The sequence below is a fragment of the Puma concolor genome, chromosome A2 (assembly GCF_028749965.1).
Source record: "Puma concolor isolate L17-30 chromosome A2, mPumCon1.1.hap2, whole genome shotgun sequence".
Taxonomy (NCBI): domain Eukaryota; kingdom Metazoa; phylum Chordata; class Mammalia; order Carnivora; family Felidae; genus Puma; species Puma concolor.
Window position 1 is genome coordinate 137,358,092 of NC_141668.1, and position 18,996 is coordinate 137,377,087.

Sequence of the window (18,996 nt, forward strand, 5' to 3'; positions counted from 1 at the left end):
GTCATGCTTTCCTTATCCCCAAGTTGTTTGTTATGTTTTCTTCTCCTTCTTCTCTTTCCTCCTCCCCCTCCTCCTCCTCCCCACCCCTGCCTTTCCTCCTCCTTCCTCATCTTTCTCTCTTCCTCCCCGCTCCCCCCACCTTCCTCCTCCTCCTCCTCCATCGTTGTCGTCATCGTCGTCGTCGTCTTCTTCTTCTTCTTCTTCTTCTTCTTCTTCTTCTTCTTCCTCTCTCTCTCTCTCTCTCTCTCTCTGTAGTATCAATGCACAGATCCCAAGCTTGTTCCTTTCTTCATGTTACTCTTCTTGGAATGTAGACAGTTTATCCTGTCCTCTGTCAAGAACAGAGTAGGGATGGTTTGGGGAAGCAATTGTGTGCCAGTAGCTTTAATTTGGACATCTTGGTTTTTTTGTTTTTTTTTTTTATTTTTTTTTTCAACGTTTATTTATTTTTGGGACAGAGAGAAACATAGCATGAATGGGGGAGGGGCAGCGAGAGAGGGAGACACAGAATCGGAAACAGGCTCCAGGCTCCGAGCCATCCGCCCAGAGCCCGACGCGGGGCTCGAACTCACGGACCACGAGATCGTGACCTGGCTGAAGTCGGACGCTTAACCGACTGCGCCACCCAGGCGCCCCTGGACATCTTGTTTTTAAGTACTTTCTCATCCAGTCCGTGAAGACTTCTGCCCTAGAGGCAACATCATTCCTAGGTTTCTAGCATTCTCCAACTTGGGGTTAACAAGAGGTTAGAATGGCCTCTTGTGTCACAAATCCTGCAGTGACTCAGTGTTGCCTTCTTTCCGCACAGCTGACTTGGTTAGCACATGCAAAGCTGATCACTGCTCTTCCCTCCCACTTACTGGCTTGCACTTTTAGGCATCTTTCCTAGGAAGGACGTGTAGTTCGGTGTAAGTATACATGGCAAGTCCATGCATTTCCTCCTCCATCCCTCTGCCTCCTCTACTCTGCAGTGAGGTCCCCATAGCTAGGTTTTCACTTGTGGCCTCTCCATAAGAAAATCACCATTCATTTAGAGAATCTTTCAGGCTCCTTTCACTGACTTTAGAAAAAGAAAACAAAAACAACGTAGATCTACCCAGCTAGTTTTAGCATGAGGTATTACTTCGATTCCACATTTCCACATTTACCTGGGAAACATTTGAAGCTTGCCTTTTGAATCTGAAACAAAAGTTGGGTATTAACGGTATATAGCATCTGTTCAGCAATTCAGCTTCTTAGGGGAAAGGCACGTGTCCTCGGCTGTGCATATCCAGAGTCACCAATTTTGGATACTCCATTTTCTCTTTGAATGTGTCGAATCCCTTCCTTTAAGGGTCAGCCCTGCTAGATTGGATACTGTTTATAATCCCGGTCAGGGGAACTCCTCAAATTTGAGGGTTAGCAGGCCATTTTGTTAGGAACTGGATTAGAATGACAGCTGATAGTTCTTTGTTAGACGGATTCACAACTCTTTCCTATATATTTTTCTGCGCAGTTGTGTTCTGAAGTTAACACACTGAACAACCCCTCTCTGGCCTCACCTTTTCTGGGAAGATGAGATCCAGGAAAACTTATTACCCAGTGCATGGTGGCAGCCCATTTCTCTGGTCCTGACAGTACTTCTGATTGATACTGAAGCAATAGAGACTTGGTACCTTTCCCATAGCCACTAACCCCATGGTAGCCTTTCCTGATGTTTTAAATTGCCAGAATAAAGTGAAATCCATACCTATTTCAGAATGAGGCAAACTGATTATTTACAAAGGAATAGGAATTAAACACAAATCAGGCTTCTTATCCATGACACCAAATGCTATAAGATAATGGAGAAAAGCCTAGAAAGTTATAAGAGTGAAGGACTGTGAACTTTCACAATCAAGGGTTAAGGTGAAATAAAGATACAAAACATAAAAACATTTTCTGTTACACACGGATTCAAAAAGTATACTACCCATGAACTTTATGGGTGTATCCATATGCTTTATGAGCATATCACTTGAAGATACTTGGATAAAACACAAAATTATATAGGAAAAATGATGAGAAAGGAGCTTTCTGATGAAAATGATATGTAAGCCATGTGTACATTTGTTCCTCACCATCTTCAGCCTCCATTAAATGATGGTGTAAAAATTTGGATAAAAAAATAATAAAAAATTAAAAAATCTATGTATATGTATACATACATAATATAGTATCACACACACACACACACACACACACACACACACACACACACACACACTATAAACCCACAAGAATAAAGAAAATGGGATAGGGAACATAGGACATGGGACTTAGTGCTTACCAATGGTAGCACTGAATGCTAGAAAGCAATGGCTTCCGTATAGTGGGGGAAGTTATTTTCCATCTAGAATTATGTACTCAGAATTGATCAGTCATATGTCAAGTAAAATGAAGACATCTGCTGATAAACAAGGATTTAATAAAATTTGCCTCCAAACGTTCTTTCTTAGAAACAGCTAGAGAATGGGTTAATATAAAATGAAGCAGAGGTCAAGAAAAAAGAAAGAGTAAATCCAACATAGTAGAGTAGGAAAAAGGTTGTGAAAGGACGCTGTGAACTGGGCTCTGGGGGCAGAAGCATGGAGAACTCTGCGGTACTTGGTTGAGGGCTCCAAGGAAAGGGGGGTCAGTGGCAGGGAAAAGGTGATCTGAATGGCACTTAGAAAAAAACAAGAATGTGCTTTTGAATTGGGGTAATATTTCTCCTTTTGCCATTCAAGAATGTTTTCCTGGTAGAGTGCCTGGGTGGCTTGGTCGGTCAAGCGTCCAACTCTCGGACTTGGGGCTCAGGTCATGAGCTCACAGTTCGTGGGTTCAAGTCCCGTATCAAGCTCCATGCTGGCAATGTGGAGCCTGCTTGAGATTCTCTTTCTCTTGATCTCTGTGCCTCTCCCCCCTTGCTCTCTCTGCCTCTCTCTCAAAATAAATAAATCAACCTAAAAAAAAAAAAAAAAAAGAGGGGCGCCTGAGTGACTCAGTCAGTTAGGTGTCCGACTTTGGCTCAGGTCCCGATCTCATGGTCCGTGGGTTCAAGACCTGCATCAGGCTCTGTGATGACAGCACAGTGCGCCTTCCCCACTCATGTTCTGTCTCTCTCTGTCTCTCAAAAATAAATAAACATTGAAAAATTTTTTTTTAAAAAGAGTGTTTTGCTGGCCCCTAGGAGTTAACTATCTTCTACATGTGGTTAGGATTTTTTTAGAGACAGACAGCAGAGACATTGACTAAAGCAGTACTCAGTGCAAGGCATGCAAAATAGGATTATGAGGCAAGAAAATAAGCTTGTGAACCCAGCTTCTCCTTTGAGGCAGAGTCCTTCATTCCTGTACCATTCGCTCTCATCACGTTACCAAGGGCCAGACTTATTCACCGCCATCTGGAGGTTTCTGTAAAACAGGACTGTAGGGGGAGAGAGATGGTGTGGAGGAGTGCACAGGACAACTGAGTGGCGAGGACACGACAGATGTAGCAACATCATGGGCAGAGAACTCTGGACGAGAGCATCCCCTGGGCTGCCCCCACACCAACCCGGGACATGGCCACACTGATTTGGCAGGACAGCCTGTCAGGCAGGGATAAAACTGGGAATGTTTATCTGAAAATCTAAGGGCTCCTATAAGGAAATTATTAAACGTGCTAGATCTAATTTAGGTGTAAATGAAAATGGATATTTTATTAATTTCCTCCCAGTACCCAGTGAGTGGGGATCCAGAAAGGTGGACTGCTTGCATATAGCCAAAATAATGAAATTATTATTCCCCATATCTGAGTTACGAGATTAAAGTATTGCAGTCTGCTTCTTGATGCTCACAGATCCTATAGTTTCCAAGATGGGCTCCCACATTAAAAAATAGTAGTTCCCTCATCTTTTTCCATTTCTGTTAATTTTACTTTTTCTTCCCCTTCCCTCAACCACATACAACACGATAAAAGAGAGGGAATCGGGGCAATTGTACATTGAGTGAGAGAAAGGAAAATCTAAATTCTCTAAAGAGATTTGGTCAGTGTTTAGGAAACGTTTAGGAAAGCTCAACACCGATAAACATTCCACACCCAGCTCTCTTTTCGGTCAGGAGGCAGCATTTCCACTGAGGAGTCAGGCTCCAAAACAAAAGACAATACTCTCCCTAAAATCTGGTAAAACAGAGTTCAAGTGTAGCACAATACGCAGTGATCTCATTATGTATATTGCACATGTGTAGAAAAGCACCAGATATTTCCATCTGTCCATCTTTATCTGCAGAAAATTGATTTCACAAGTCTTCCGGATGTTTAAATGCCACGTCCTGTATAAATATGTTTGCCAATCACCCTTAAGCCTGAAAAAATGTATCTTTCCAAACAATAGGGCAATGTGGAGTCAGAAAGTCCTAGAGACTAAACCCGTGGTTTATTTATTCTTCAAATAGGCGAGGGACTCCAAGCTCCGGGCACCTGGCTCTGTGCTCAGTATACACTCAAGAGTAAAAGCACACTGTCCCTGACGTCAGGAGCTTCAGATCTGGGCAGGGACAGAGGAGGACCAGAGCGCCGAGAGGAGGCGCAGGGGTATAAAAGGACAATCAGGCAATCGTTAAAAAATGGAGTTAAATGCCTTCGGCCATACTGATTAGGGAATGAGGTGTTCAGATTCATTAAATCATCTGGTGATTCCAAACGAATAACCAAGTTTTCAGAGTCAGCGTTTAAAACGGACAAAGCTGCGGCACAAGAGTCTTTACTGAGTTTCTTTCCAGGAGTCATTGTCATTCCGAACACCCAGCCCTGGCAAGACCACGCGGCCCCTTTCCTCTCTCGATGCTATGTTCCTCAGGACCTCTCTGCTCTTGGCTCTCCAGAAGGTCTCTCTTCCCTTTCCCGTGCCTCACGTGGGGCCTCCCGGGCTTGGCTTTTCCCTCGCGCGTCCTTCTCTCAGTCCAGGCTCCTTCCAGGAGCCCGAGCTGATCAGTGCTTGGACGGCTGCCAAATCCACATCTTCGCTTGACCTGTCACCTTCATTCGGTTTCCTGCCTCCACGCCCATCCTGGCTGCTTGTCTGCACAAGCAATCTATACACCCTTATCCCACGGTCACTTGCAACGCGGCTCTTCCAAAAGTGAGCTCACCCTCCTCACATCCCACACCGGCTTCCTTTCCAACTGTCTGCACTCCTAACACCTCCAGCATTCTGGTTGTGAATATGGAACCCTTCCAGCCATCCTCCCGGGTCCCCATTCCCTGGGGCCTGGGAGGAACTCGATGTGTCCACTTTCACGTACACCTAGGTCGGATCCCACACACGTCACAATTCCCTTTCAGTTTGTTTGTTTCCACAACACTAAAAACAGAGCAGTGACAGATGGCTGCCGTGCGGGCGATAGACTCCAAAAAGATAACGTATATAAAAGCATTTTGGAAAGTAGAAAGTTGCGCAAGAATAAGATGTCAGCCGGTGGCTCATAAACATTAAAATATTTTTTGCATGGGAGGCTGGTGTCATATACAAGTATGATAAATAGGATACATGGGCTTAAAATATAGAGTTTGTCATGCCGAACGACAAATCAAACTTGTGCAGCTCAGGACCCCATAAAACGTGGATAGTATTTTATTTTTGAAATAGTGAAATGTAGGTTTAAGAGAAAATCGTATCTCTTAGAAACCTTCAAGAAAGACATACATATATAGATGTACATATTTTGCTATATATCACATTTATGTATGACCGTAAAAGTATAGATCCACGTGACCTATGGCTTCTCTTTGCCTACCCCCAGCTGTAGTGTGGCTTTATAAACCGTGGACTACAGCTGTCCCAGGGCTAAATCCCTGGGCGCATGCCCTACAACCTAGTGGAGAGATCCAGAAACCATGAATGAAACCCATGAATCAGTGAAGGACCGGGGGCGGGTCTAGGTCATGGGTACTACCTCTCTAACCTCTCTGGTACAACACCACTATGTGAAAGGACTCGGGTCTTTGCCACCTTCCCGTCTGGCGCCCTCTGATTATCCCATCCATTCTGGGTCCTGTCACTCCTGCCATCACCACACCCACCACATGCTTTCGCAAACACGGGACCTTGAGTACTTACCACAAACCAGATGTTTTGGGTGAGAGGTGAGAACCGCAGCTGGCTCTGGGTAGAATTTCATCTGGCCTGTGGGGCAAAGTAGCAAGAAGTTGCAAAAACTTCCCACCTCACATTATGCTCTTGCACAAATGCGAGAGGCCCCCAAAAGTGTGTCCTTTTCCCTTTGTCTTCTTTCACTCTGCTGCTGTTTCTAGGGAGTTGTTTTTCATCATTCCAGACCCCTGCCTGTAGGTTTCTGCATGTTCGTGTCTCCATGGCTTTTATTACATGGCTTTTATTACATGCCGAACTCTCAAAGGGGGATGGTCTAGAAGGGGGATAGGTTATGACTTTTTGCATGGGTATTTCTCATCTCCTGTTTTTATCAGAAAGGTATTAAGTGCTCTGATTTTTTTTTTTTTTTTTTTTTTTTTTAACTTGGTGGCTCCAGGCCTGCGTGTCTCAGAGTCTCCTCGCCTCCAGGCTTCCTGGGCCGGGTGCCCACACCCTTGCCCACCCACCCCCACTCACACCCTCCATATGCACCTCAATTCACAGCAGTGTGATTTCTGTCCCTAACACCCCGCTGAATCTGCTCTGTCATTTTCAGGCTTTAACCTGCCAGATCGAGGGGGCACCTGGGTGGCTCAGTCGGTTAAGCGTCTGACTTCATCTCAGGTCATGATGTCACATTTCACGGGTTTGAGCCCCACATCGGGCTCTGTGCTGACAGCTCAGAGCCTGGAGCCTGCTTTGGATTCTGTGCCTCCCTCTCTGCCCCTCCCCTGCTCGCACTCTGTCCGTCTATCTCTCTGTCTGTCTCTCAAAATAAACAAACATTAAAAAAAATACTTTTGGGGCACCTGGGTGGCTCAGTCGGTTAAGTGTCCGACTTCAGCTCAGGTCATGATCTCGCAGTCTGTGAGTTCGAGCCCCGCGTCAGGCTCTGGGCTGACGGCTCAGAGCCTGGAGCCTGCTTCCGATTCTGTGTCTCCCTCTCTCTCTGCCCCTGCCCTGTTCATGCTCTGTCTCTGTCTCAAAAATAAATAAACGTTAAAAAAAAAAAATTAAAAAAAAATACTTTCAAGCTGCCAGATCCAGGAGCCCCTTTGTAGCCTACATTTCCCTTATTCTCTATGGATCTCATTCTTGAAACTCTCTCTTGCAGGACTCCTTCACGGGTCCCCTTTCTTCTCCTCCAACTGAATTTCTCAGATTTTGTTCTTAGATACTTTTTCTTCTCATTCTTCATTGTCTGCTTGAGCTAATCCACCAGTTCACTCAAATTCAACTAAAACTAGGGACACCTGAGTGGTTCATTCGGTTGGGTGTCTGACTTCAGCTCAGGTCATGATCTCGTGGTCCATGGGTTTGAGCCCTGCTTCGGGCTCTTGTGCTGACAGCACAGAGCCTGGAGCCTGCTTCAGATTCCATGTCTCCTTCTCTCTCTGCCCATTCCCTGCTCACACACTCTCTCTCTCTCTCTCTCTCTCAAAAATAAACATTAAAAAAAATTTAATTCAGCTAAAACCAGCACCGTAGACGCCAGAATCCTGATTTCCATTGCTAACTTTGACCTAACTCGTGAGCTTAGCCCAATTGCCAGAGAGCATCCAGACTTCTCACCATCTCAGATGCTCACTGCTGACATGGAAATTCTTTCCCGTGTTGTACAGGTTCTTCCCGGTGTATGATTTTTCTTTAAGTTTATTTTGATTTATTTTGAGGCAGAGAGAACAAGCAAGAGAGGGGCAGAGAGAGAGGGCGAGAGAGGGCAAGAGAGAGAATCCCAAGCAGGCTCCATGCTGTCAGCAAAGAAGCCCAACAAGGGGCTCCATCCCACAAACTGTGAGAACATGACCTGAGCCAAAATCCAGAGCTGGAGGCTTAACCAATCGACTGAGCCACCCAGGCACTCCCTGTGTATGATTTTTAAAACTTCACTTTGGCTGCCTGACTTATGGATAGATGCCAAACATCCTAATCTGACTGCTGGTGGGAGGTGCGGTGTTTTGACCTTGTCTCTTTATCGTTAAAGGATCTTTGGAATCAGTTTTCAAGAGGTGACTTACGTGACCCGAACTCTATTAGATCCTTATCTCTAAGTGACAGCAAAGGACAAGATAAACTCAAAGGACAGGTCTTAAAAGCAAACAACGAGAAACCCTCATTTTTATTTTGCAGACAAAGGTTACAAGCTTGCTTTAAATACTATTGAAGCTCAAACCTTGAGAAATGCACAAGGCAGAAAGGAAAGTGAGATCTGTGTGACCAGAAAACTGTGAAAATTGCTTTCACTTGGGGATTATGGGCACAATGTCATTAACAGGAGTGCAAATGGCTTCCCTACTCTTTAGTATATATGTCATATTAGCTATTAAGAAAATCTTGTTCTGCTGAAGCTACATTTTGAATGTACCTGAAAGACTATAATATAATTATTAATAATACTAACAACAATGAACATTTATAGAGTGTTCATTATGTGCCAGGCTCTGTAATAACAGTTTGCCATGCTTACTCGATCCTCACAAAAAGTGTTATTAGGTGGATTATTACTCCTATTTTATATACAAGAAAACTGAAGCTCTGAGAGGTTAAGAAATCTGCTCATATTCACCAAAAACACTATAATTTCTGTTCATCAGGCCAACAACAAAAAAATACTTCGAAAATCTATGAACATTTTTTATTTGTTAATATTTATGCTTAGTTTTGTTTTTCTTTTAATTTTCTTAATGTTTTTATTTATATTTGAGAGAGAGAGAGAGACAGAGTGCAAGTGGGGGAGGGGCACAGAGCAAGAGGAAGACACAGAATCTGAAGCAGGCTCCAGGCTCTGAGCCATCAGCACAGAGTCCGATGTGGGGCTCAAACTTACGAACTGTGAGGTCATGACCTGAGCTGAAGTCGGACACTTAATCAACTGAGCCACCCAGGTGCCCCTATACTCTTTTTTTTTTTTTCACCAAATCATATAGTTGCGCGTATATTTGTGGAAGTGGAAAAGGAAGAAAAAGATCTATTAAATTCCATTTACTTTGAACAAACTAATCAATAGAAAATGTTCTGTGTATACATGATAAGGATAATTTAAAATGATTACATTTTAATGTTCAATTTAGTTTTCAAAGTAGGACTTTAAAAATCTCAAAATAGATTGATGATTTTAATTAAATCATATCATATAATTTTAATTAGGTCCTAGAAAACTGGGTTATTAGGTACTCGAGAGTCACTATTCACTGAACTATATGTTAAATAACACCATGACCATGTCAATTACAAACAAAAGATACCTAAATGTGACTACGTGTATGAAGATATTTTATAAAGTAAGACTATTTTACTTATTTTTTATTGTGAAATATATCATATATACATAAAAGAGGGCATAACGTATTTATGTAGGAACTAAAGAATAACTCATTCAGTTGACAAATATATATGAGAAGCTTTTTATAAACTTCCAGATTCAGCCCCGGAATGTACAGAGCTTGGAAGTTGTCACTCACAAAACTTGCAGCAAGATAAAGCTGTTTTAGAAAGACTATCAGTGACTTTTCTTGGACCCATCGGAGAAATTGTTTGCAGGGCAAATAGTCACCCTGAAATCTGGAGTACAGCTAAATCCAGACAGTTGCAGTCACCATTTGCTTACCTGGCCCAAAAGTCCCAAGAGCCATAAGAACAAGTCAATGATAATTTCGATGAACTACTGAAGGCTGATTGTGGACTAGCATGAGAGTGAAGAAGCCGTGGGAACTGCCATCTTAGGGGAGCCCCAAACTTTTGTGGGCTTTACCTACAGTCACCCCAGCAGTCTTATGGCAAAGATCTGAGAAAGGTTCCCCAGTGGCTCCAGCAGCAGGGGAGGGGTAATAATTGTGACATACACCCAGAGCCTTTTCCATAGCCTCTCCAGGGAAAAATACGTCGACAGAACTTGATAAACGCTGGAGGAAGAGTTAGCCTTCCTGTCTCACCTAAGGGAAAAAGGAATGTACATAGTCAATAGGGGTCAGAAACAGATTGGGAATGCCATAATGGGGAAAGGAAGATGATGCAAGGGAAAATAAAACACTATTCCGCTGGAAAAATAACTGTGAAGGTCACAGCTCTATGACACAAGCTCACTTAAAAGGCTTAGATTCAATTGGTGAACTTCATACTGCGGTCTTTCTCCAGTACCTATGCAACCACACCAACAAGCTTCCATATAATAAGAGCTGCAAGACGTCGACTTTCTCTGAGTAGAAGTACTCAGAGAAGACCAAAGGTAAGGGGGAGAGAAAACAAGGGTACTAGAGAAATTCAATGCCTCTAAGACCTTAAGTATAGCAATCATTTAACAAAGCCCAACTCCTAGCCATATTAACATAAATGTTCATGCTATAGGTCTATTTATCCTAGTTTTTTTTTCCTTTTTCTTTTTTTAAAAAGAAAGAGCCTGAGTAGGGGAGAGGGACAGAGGGGGAGAGAGAGCATCTCAAGCAGCCTCTGATGCGGGGCTCTATCTCATGACTCTGATGCATGATTTTTCTGTTCAGAATATATTTTTCATGCATTTTAGCATGTCGTAATTATTCACCGAAAGTCAAACATGATGTATCGAGTAATGTGAAGTAAGGTAATCGAGCTCCTAGGTGGTTCAGTTGGTCAAGCATCCGACTCTTGGTTTCGGCTCAAGTCATGATCTCAGAGTCATGAGATCAAGCCCCACGTTGGGCTCCATGCTGAACATGGAGCCTGCTTGGGATAGTCTCTCCCTCTCTCTCTGACTCTCTCCCCCACTCACACATTCTCTCTCTCTCAAAATAAACATTTTTTTAAAAAACCAATCACTTAAAAAGAAGCAACTCTAAGAGGTAAGAGATTTAATGAAAAGGGCAGACAACATACAGGCAAAGATCTCAGAAACTCCAAGCAGGAATCAGAAGGAAATATTAGAAGTCAAAAACACTATAGAAGAAATGAAAAATGTCTTTGTTGGAATTATCAGTAGACTGGATGTGGCTGAGGAAAGAATCAGTGAACTTAAATAGATGCCAGTAGAAATTTTGCAAATAGACATGAAAAGGAAAAAAAAAAAATTAAAGACACAAAAATCCAAGAACTGTAGGATAATTATAAAAGGTATAATATATTCAAAATTGAAACACCAGGTAGAGAATAAAGAGAGAAATGAGCAAAAGAAATATTTGCATGATGCTGAAAAGTTTTCACAATTAATAACAGACACCAAACTAGAGATCTGGGAAGTTCAGAGAACACCAAGCAGGATAAATACCAAAAGTTTCACCAAGGTATATCATATTTGAAGTTTCAAAGCCAAAGAGAAAAATTTTAAAGAAGCAACATGAAAAAAAAATATCCATCATTGGGCAGGAACAAGAATGAGAATCAGCTCATACTTCTCTTTGGAACCTATGCATATAACGAGAGAGTGGAATGAAATATTTAAAAGGTTGAAACCAAAACCCCACCAACCTAGAATTCTAAGTCTAGTAAACTTATCCTTAAAAATGAAGGAGACATAAAGACCTTCCCAGACAAACAAAATCTAAAGCAATTTATGATTTGCACACCTGTCCTAAAAGCAATGTTAAAAGAAATTCTTCAGAAACTAGTAAAACGATATAGGTCAGAAACTTAGATCTACAGAAAGAAATTGTCAGAGAAGGATTAAATGAAAGCAAAATATTTTTCTTACATTAATTGATCTTAAGGATAACTGTTTAAAGTAAAAATAGCAATACCGTATTAAGTGACTAGAGCCTATGGATAAGTGAAATGAACAGTCAAATCCATAGGGCATGGAAGGGAGGAATTGGAAACTCTATTGTAAGGTACTTGCACTATACAAAGCAGTATAGTGTTATTTAAAGATGAATTTGAATTAGTTAAAAAATGTGTATTGTAAATCTAGGGCAACCACTGGAAGAAAAAAATTCAAAGATGTATATTTGATGTGATAAGAGAAAAGCTCAAACAGAATCATATAAAATGTTCAATTAAACCAGAGAAGGCATGGGCGCCTGGGTGGCTCGGTCGGTTAAGTATCCGACTTCGGCTCAGGTCATGATCTCGTGGTTCGCGAGTTCGAGCCCTGCGTCAGGCTCTGTGCCGACAGCTCAGAGCCTGGAGCCTGCTTCTGATTCTGTGTCTCCCTCTCTCTCTGACCCTCCCCCGTTCATGTTCTGTCTCTCTCTGTCTCAAAAATAAACATTAAAAAAAAATTAAACCGGAGAAGGCAGAAAATAAATGAAAAAGAGAAAGGATAAAGACAACAAATAGAAAACAGTAAGAAATATGGTAGATATTAATCCAGCTGTATAATAAATTAAAAAATTTTCTTAAATGTTCTATTTATTTTTGAGACAGAGAGAGACAGACCATGAGCGGGGGAGGGACAGAGAGAGAGGGAGACAGAATCCGAAGCAGGCTCCAATCCCCAAGCTGTCAGCACAAAGTCCGACGCGGGGCTCGAACTCAGGAACCAGGAGATCAGGACCTCAGCCAGAGTCGGAGGCTTAACCGAATGAGCCACCCAGGTGTCCCTGTATAATCAATTTAAATGTAAATGTCCTAACTATATCAATTAAAAGATAGATTCTCACAGTGGATATAAATAAAGAAAAAGCCCCAACTTTAAGTTATTTACAAGAAACCCACTTTAAGTATTAAGACTCAGATAGTTAAAAGAAATCGCTTGGAGAAAGTTACATCAAATTAACACTAAATGAAAACTGGAGTGGCCATATGAATTTAAGATAGAAAGCCTTCAGAACAAGGAAAACTATCAGGGATAAAAAGGGGCATTACATAATTATGAAAAGGGCCAGTTCTACAAGCAGACATGACCAAAATATTTTGTACTAAAGAAGGCAAAATATAACATATCAGAACTTGTGGGATACTACAAAAACATTGCTTAGAGGGAAATTTATAGCATCACATGCATCATATTAGAAAAAGAAGAAAGATTTAAAAGTAGTAACATAAGTTTCCATCTTAAGTAAAAAATAACAATTAAAGCAAGCAGAAAAAAATAATAAAAATTAGAGCAGATGTTAATGAAATTAAAAATACAAAACAACAGAGAAAATTAATTAAAATCAAAATCTGGTTCTTTGAAGAGACCAATAAAATTAATAAGCCTCTAGCTGGATTAGAAGGAAGGAAGGAAGGAAAGAAGGAAGGAAGGGAGGGAAGGAGGGAGGGAGGGAGAGAGGAAGGAAGGAAGGAAGGAAGGAAGGAAGGAAGGAAGGAAGGAAGGAAGGAAGGAAGGGGCAAGATACAAATTACCAGCATCAGGAATAAAAAGGGGTTAATCACTACTGATTCCCTGGACATTAGAAGAATAAAGGAATAAATACTATAAACCACTTGACGCTCAACTTTATATTGTAGATGAAATGAACCAATTTCTTGAAAAACTCAAAACTTGAAGAATATATAGTCTGAGTAACCAACCCAATAACTATTAAAGAAATTGAATTAATAATTAGTAACTTTACAAAATTAAAGCATCGAGCCCAGATGGTTTCACTCATAAATTCTACAACACACTCAAGGTACAAATTATACCATCTCTCCACAATCTCTTCCAGAAATTGGGATAAAAGTAAAATCTTCCTAACTCTTACTAAGACACCAGCATTACCCTAATCTTAAACACAGAGAAAAACATTACAAGAAAGAAAAACTACTGACTGATTTTTCTCATTAGCATAGAGTCAAAAACTCTCAACACAATTTAAGCAAATCAAACCCAACAATGTATGAAAACATACATCATAACCAAGTGGGGTTTATTCCAGATCTATAAGGCTAGTTCAACATTTGAAAAGTCAGTGAATATAATCCACCATATCACAGGCTAAAGAAGTTAAGTATTATCGTAGAAATTATAAAAAATGTGTAAAACAGCTTCATGAAAGTAGATGGGAGGGAGAGGTGTCGACCTGAATAACTCTAGAAACGAATGGAGTTAGTAAGTGTGAAGGCAAAAGGACTGTACTCTCACTGATAAAGTGACTTTCCATGGGAGTGTGGGTGAACAATCCCTACAGCACTCTATGTATATACTAGAACTGAATAATTAAGTAAATGGATGGTGGATGGTGGCAGCCGGGTTAAACTACGTACACGTTCTTACTTCCTTATCTAGTTGGCTGAGAGGTTCTAGAAACAATATCCCAGTAGCAACAAACGCACCTAACGCCCGCATCTCCAAGAACAACAACTGGAGATACTTGGGAAAATGGATTTGGGGGCTGGGGAAGGAAATATACAAGATGGGCCTGGAGCATCTTGCAGTGTCAAAAATAGACACTCCCCCCCCCCCTTTTTTTTTTAAATAAACCAAAAACATTTATTTTGATGGGAGTAGGTCAGAAGGGCACAGGCCCCAACTGAAGAGCTCCCGATGGCAAAGCTGTTAACAATTTGAAAATAAAGTATTAGTGGATTATAAGCCTAAGTATAAATTAAGTATTCATGAGCCCATACTGATATAAATGGATAAATAAATAGATTAGAGAGAAGAATCCCAAATAATTTATGTAGATGCCCCACCCCCAAGAGATGGCGAGTAACTCTGCTCTCCTTACGTGTGGGCTTCCCATAGCGACTTCTTTCCGAAGGGTACAGTATGGAATAGGGAGGGAATAACTTCACAGTGGGGAAACCTAAGAAACACTGTCCCAGCCAGGTGATCAAGGTTCACATCAACAGTGGTAAGTCAGATTGAGAGTATATACCCTTAATAAGCTGTGACAATGGTACTTTTCCTCTGTGGTCTTCCTCCCCACAATACATAACCCCAGTCTAATCATGGAAAAGAAAAAAATCTGACAGATGCCAATTAAGGAGCATTCTACAAAACATCTGACCAGGAAGTACTCCTCAAAACTGCTGAAGTCATCAAAAACAAAGAAGGTCTCGGCGCCTGGGTGGCTCAGTCAGGTAAGCGTCGGACTTCAGCTCAGGTCATGATCTCATGGTTCATGGGTTCAAGTCCCACATCAGGCTCTGTGCTGACAGCTCAGAGCCTGGCTCTTGCTTCAGATTTTCTCTCTCTCTCTCTCTCTCTCTCTCTCTCTCTCTCTCTCAAAAATAAATAAAGTCTAAAAAAATATTTTTAAAAAGTCTATCATATGCTAGACACTTTTCCAGGTCCTCCAGACACATTGCATAACAAACCAACTTGGTGCCTGTCCTCACGGGACTTACTGTTCGATGGGGAACCAAACAAAAAGTCATGGGAAGAGAACCACTTTGGATGGTGTGATCAAGCATGACAGGGCATTTATTTTAGCTAGGATTATCAGGGAAGATTTCTTTGAGACCTGAAAGATGAGAATGAAATAGTTATGCAAAGAACAGGTGAAGAGGAGTCTCCATGTACAGGAAACAATATGAACAAAGTTCATAATATCGGGAGAGCCTTGAGGAATTGCAAGAATGGCCAGTGTCTTCACGTTGGGCTTTTGCAGAAGCCAGTCCTGAGCAAGTATTTGATTGCAGGTTCAAGGAAGGATTTGAGTGCCAGTAGTTGGTTCATTGAGGGGAGGTGGGATGTCCCAAGAGGCAATGGTAGGAGGGCGGGAAAGTGAAACAGGGAAGGTGTGATATCAAGCAGGTTACTTTTCATGGTCAACTAGGATTCGTTTGTACTGAGGAACTCTAGGAGACAGTAGAGAACATGTGTCACGTATTCCACCTGTAGAAAGAAGCTGGGATTTTATCAACCAGTCCCAACAGGAATTGGGTGCAGTCTAGCCCTCCGGGGTGTTAACTCTGACACTGCCAGCCTGCCTTACAGTGGACCAGGCAGGGTCCAACCGCCAGCAAGAATGGGATTTCTATGCCACTCGGGGCCAGGCACAGACAAGGATCATAGCTGGAATCACTCGGGGATGGGGTTTTGTCAGGCAGGTATGGCGGTAGTAAAAAGAGACAAGGTAACTGAGCAAATGTAAAATGACATTATTCTGAGTGAATCATGGAATTGAACTTGACTAAGTTCAGGAAAGGTCCCCAGTAGGGACTAATGGATAGTAGAAAAAGCAGTGGGGTCCATGGGTTGGCATCTCAATGAAACCCCAAACCTGGTAACAGGGTTCTTGAGCAAGAGAGTTTCAACAATAGAGGTGGTGGCTGTGAGATGTTTATTGCATATTTTTTGCCATTTTACTAATTTAAAATACATGATCGAAGAGTGGAAGTAAATATCGTGTCATGGTTACCTAGTCATACTGGACTGTGCTCCCCCTCAGCAGTCATAAAACACTTCCCGCTTTCACAGATGAAAATTGTGCCTTTATGGCCTAGCAAGTTAAATCTCTAAATGTTTACTTTGTGACTGTGCTTTTTCTTTTCTCTGAAATGCCAGCCATATTGATTCACCTGTAGGCGTGTGTGCAACAGCTTGCTTGTGTATACACACAGTATCTGGGCTAACACAGGTTACCAAAAGAGAAAGGAAAACCAGCAGACTCATGAGCCAGAGACCCAACTTTCTAGGTTCTTGAATCTTCTACCAGAGAGATACAGGTAGTCAAAATCGAGTATGGAGAATAAGAATTAGGGACTCACTAGAACTGGCGTAGTTAATGCTTCCTCTTCATGTTTATGTTGAAAAGCACTTGAACTCTGTCTACCCAAGTTCTAAGTCAAGAAGTTTTAGTGTATCCTAGAAGCATAAATGGTGGGAAAATACTTTTCCCTCCACTCAAATCCATTATATAAAATGCCAGATTTCACTTCAAAAAGACTAAGCAGATGTCATTTACATCATTGCTCCGAAGATTTAGAGATACCAGATCACTTACTTCTTGTATTTGCAAAGAATTTTTCAATAAAAACCACTGGCATACAAAACCAAGATTTTAAAATGGCAACTCATGGGCACTTGGGCAGCTCGGTCGGTTAAGCGTCTGAGTTAGGCTCAGGTTGTGATCTCGCAGTTCATGGGCTCGAGCCCCACATCATGCTCTCTGCTGTCAGCACAGAGCCCTCTTCAGATTCTGTCTCCTTCTCTCTCTGCCCCTCTCCCACTCTCTCTGTCTCTCTCTCTCAAAATAAACATTTTGAAACATTTAAAACATTAAAATTAACACGTTAAGTCATTTTAAGAACCAAAATAACAGTACTTCACAAGCCTTTACTTCTTGTCTTTCAACTTACTTGAGGGTCAGAACTCATAACAGGAGTATATTAGCATAATGATATAAAAATGGGATATCCAGGTGGGGTGACAAAGAGAAGGTATTTTCCCACCTCATCTATTCCCTCATTGATGATCAATCACAGTTAAAAATTACAGTGGATATTTTATGTAACAGTGTTGCCTTAGAAAGTTGCTATCGCTCCTTCAGTTTCGTTTGGAACTAATGGAGCATGTAGGAAATAGACTAAGGTCAAAGTGGAAATCTTTGTTCTAATCCCAGATGAACTCCTTATTAGTTAGATGACCTTCAGCAATTCACTTGATCTTTGTGTTTTCTATCTAATGAAATAGGATTGTAGGGGTCCTACCACATCTCAGAGTTCTCTAAGATTTAACTGAGAATTCATTTCTTTTTTTTTTTTTTTAATTTTTTTTTTCAACGTTTATTTATTTTATTTTTGGGACAGAGAGAGACAGAGCATGAACGGGGGAGGGGCAGAGAGAGAGGGAGACACAGAATCGGAAACAGGCTCCAGGCTCTGAGCCATCAGCCCAGAGCCCGACGCGGGGCTCGAACTCCCGGACCGCGAGATCGTGACCTGGCTGAAGTCGGCCGCTCAACCGACTGCGCCACCCAGGCGCCCCTTCATTTCTTTTTTTTACAAACACTCATTGATTGCCTAGGGGCACCTGGGTGGCTCAGTTAAGCATCTGACTTCAACTCAGGTCATGATCTCACAGCTCCTGAGTTTGAGCCCTGCGTTGGACTCTCTGCTGACCGCTCAGAGCCCAGAGCCTGCTTTGAATTCTGTGTTTCCCCCTCTCCCTGCCCCTCCCTGGCTCATGCTATGTCCCTCGAAAATAAGTACACATTAAAAAAATTTTTTTAAGAAAAACGTTAAAAAAAAAACCCACTCGTTGAGTGCCTAGTATATGCTAGACTCAGATCCGAGGTGCATAATGAATAAAATGAATTCCTTGCTTTCATGGAGCTTACATTTCAATGGGGGAAGACAGGTGGTATGGGTGAGTAGAGTTGGAAGCAAAGTGTTCTCTTTTCCATAATGTGATCAGGGAGGTCCTGTCTGGAATTTTAATAGAGGCTTGAGTAAAGTGGGTTGTCAGGGCTTCCCTGGCTAAAAACACAGCAAGGATAAAGGCAGTGATGTTGGAAGGGCTTGGCCTGTCTCAGGAATGGCAGTCTGTGTGGCTGGAATAGAGTGAGCTGGTGGGGTGTTACCTGAGGTCCAAGAGGTGGGGTTGTGAGGTGTCGATCATGTAAGGAAGGAGTCTGGCTCTCATCAGAAAGGAGATGAGAAGTCATCTCCTGGAGGGGTTTGAGCAGAAGAGGGACGTAATCTGGCTACTGTGTGGAGAACAGAACAGATTACAACCAGTCCAGGGTGACAGAAGGCAGACCAGTTCAGGAGCAGTGCATTAAGGTGGACAAGGTAGGCTAGTTTAGACTACAGTGATAATGGTGTTAATGGTACCTGGTCAGAGTCTAGGTGTATGTGTGTATATATATATATACACACATACATTTTTAATGTTTTTATTTATTTTTGAGAGAGAGCGAGCGAGAGAGACAGCAGGGGAGGGGCAGTGAGAGAGGGAGACACAGAATCCGAAGCAGGCTTTAGGCTCTAAGCTGTCAGCACACAGCCTGACATGGGGCTTGAACCCGCGAACCACAAGATCATGACCTGAGGCAAAGTCGGATGCTTCACCAGCTGAGCCG

At 42.0% G+C, this 18,996-nt stretch overlaps 1 long non-coding RNA gene across 1 annotated transcript in view; it reads left to right on the forward strand.

Annotated features, from left to right (window-relative positions):
• The window catches only part of LOC147583555 (uncharacterized), a 225,010-nt gene that overhangs the window by 182,533 nt on the left and 23,481 nt on the right, over nt 1-18,996 (forward strand). The window lies entirely within an intron of this gene.